Source organism: Pteropus medius, unplaced genomic scaffold, assembly GCF_902729225.1.
Source record: "Pteropus medius unplaced genomic scaffold, Ma_sr-lr_union100, whole genome shotgun sequence".
Classification (NCBI taxonomy): domain Eukaryota; kingdom Metazoa; phylum Chordata; class Mammalia; order Chiroptera; family Pteropodidae; genus Pteropus; species Pteropus medius.
In genome coordinates this window covers 4,941,466-4,943,554 of record NW_024356336.1, presented here as the reverse complement: position 1 = coordinate 4,943,554, position 2,089 = coordinate 4,941,466, and positions in this window count along the sequence as shown.

The following is a 2,089-nucleotide window of genomic DNA, read 5'->3' as shown; positions in this document are numbered from 1 at the left end:
GCCACCAGATGGCGCTGCAGCTCATCTCCAACCGCCTCCGTCTGTTCGATCCAGTGGCCAAACCTTTACACGAGAGCAGAGAAATGAGAAAAATAAGCACAATGTAAGGCATTAAAATAAAAAAAGAAGAAGAAAAAGCTTAATGTACTAAATTTAAAATTCTATCTTATATTCTGAGATCATGTTCTTCCAATTCTTTTGAGTAGTAATAGATGGTTGTTGCTATCATGAGATGCACACGCTCCTTTAAAAAAAATTCTTATTGAATTGTGAATTCCGAAAGTCTGGGATCAGTAAAGTACCATTTTCCCATGAAAAGCAGATCCATATCAAATATCTTAATGTAGTTTAAAGATTTCCAGCCCTCAAGCAGCGGTCCCCAAAATAAACAACCGGTAAAGTGCCTGTGAAAGTTAAATGTAGTCATAAATATTCTATTTAGAAGCTTTCATTTATTTATTTATTTATTTTGTTGGTGAAGTGAAAAGATGTTGATAAAAGAACCTTAAAGTCGAGGAAGCTGACTCAGTGGGCATTTTCAAGGGAAATATTACCATCAAGTGTTAAATAGAGCATCAGGAAAGTATAAAAATGTGGGGAGTTTGTTCTGAATAAAGTAAAGCCAGAGTCTTAGCGCGATTGAGGAGTTAACGGAGAAAGCTCAGAACTGGTGGGGGATGTTCTGAAATGAAAGGGAGGGGAACTGGGAGGAGGAATTCTGAATGAAGATAGTTTTTCGTTTTGCACTTATAAAGATGGAGAGCGTCCCTGTCTCTGGGCGTGGCCAAAAGGAATCAGGGCCCCAGGGATGGGTGTAGAAGACTGTCCGGTTGTGGACTAAAACTTTTTTTTTTTTTAATTTACTTAAGAAATATTGAAATCTGAAACCCTCAGCTCAGCCTTCTGGAAGTCTTCCTTGACTCCTGCTGCCCTGCACACACACTAAGCCAACAAACAGTCTCCTGCTGTTTCTTGGTATTCTTGAAATTCTACTTCAAGTGTTTCTTTGGCTAATAATTTCCTCAGGCCTACATGTGCCAGGCACGGTTCTAATTGCTGCATACCTTGAATTTTTACAATGTGAATAATTTCTCCCAAATTACCAGTGAGGAGCCCGAGACTACAGAAAGATGTGGCAATTCTCTCGGGGTGACTTTCCCTCTTGGTCATGCAGATGGATCCTGAGTTCTACAGAGACCAAGGATCCAGGAGCTGGGTTGTGTGTGTGTGCCCTGCAGCTGTGGGCGTGGAATACAGATGAAATGGAGTCTGAGCCCTGGATGAGAAAAACCAGGGAAAGTCCCAGGTGTCAAATTTAGGAAAGTAGGTGTTGGGCAAAAATAAGGCTGGGCTTCCGAGAACAGGCAAGATGGGCCAGCAAGTTCGGGAAGCAGTGCCAGAAGGATTCCCAGAGACACAAGGGTCAAAGGGCAATAGCATTCTGGGGGTTGCCACTGTATGGTGCCTGGAGTCTATAACCTCAAATGGTGAAGGGCAGCAAGAAAAAGAGACTGGCCCAGGAATTAGACACAGCTGGGAAGGTGGAGGAAGCTGACTCAGCTAGGGACAACTCTTTCTCAATGTTCCCACATCTCTCCTCTTCTGCCTTCTAGGTACTCTGAGATCTAGAATTAACCCCAATTTTCCTGGAGAGGAAACGGGTGTGCAAAAGAGCTCAATAGGCAGGCAATTTGGTCATTCTAATTCTGGGTTTTCCTTTTTAAAACTATATTTTAAGTCACATGTGCTTATAGTTTGTTTTGATTTTAGTCAAGGCAGACATAAAAGGCTTACAACATAATCCAGGCACCTGCCCCACTCCTTCCTTCTCCAGAATCATACTCCTCAGAGGCAACTTCTCTGCTATTGATTCATGGTACAGTATTGTATTTATCTCCATCTTCCTAAATGATAACTTTACATTGTTCTATCTTCATTATCAATCTTTGATTTCATAAATTGACTTCCAAAGGAGGAACTAATTCTCTTTTTACAACCACCTCCCAGTTCCTCTCATTCTCCCTATGTATTTTATATCGCCATTTTTATTAATGGTGTGCATTATTATGATTATGTTATTGTTCACAGC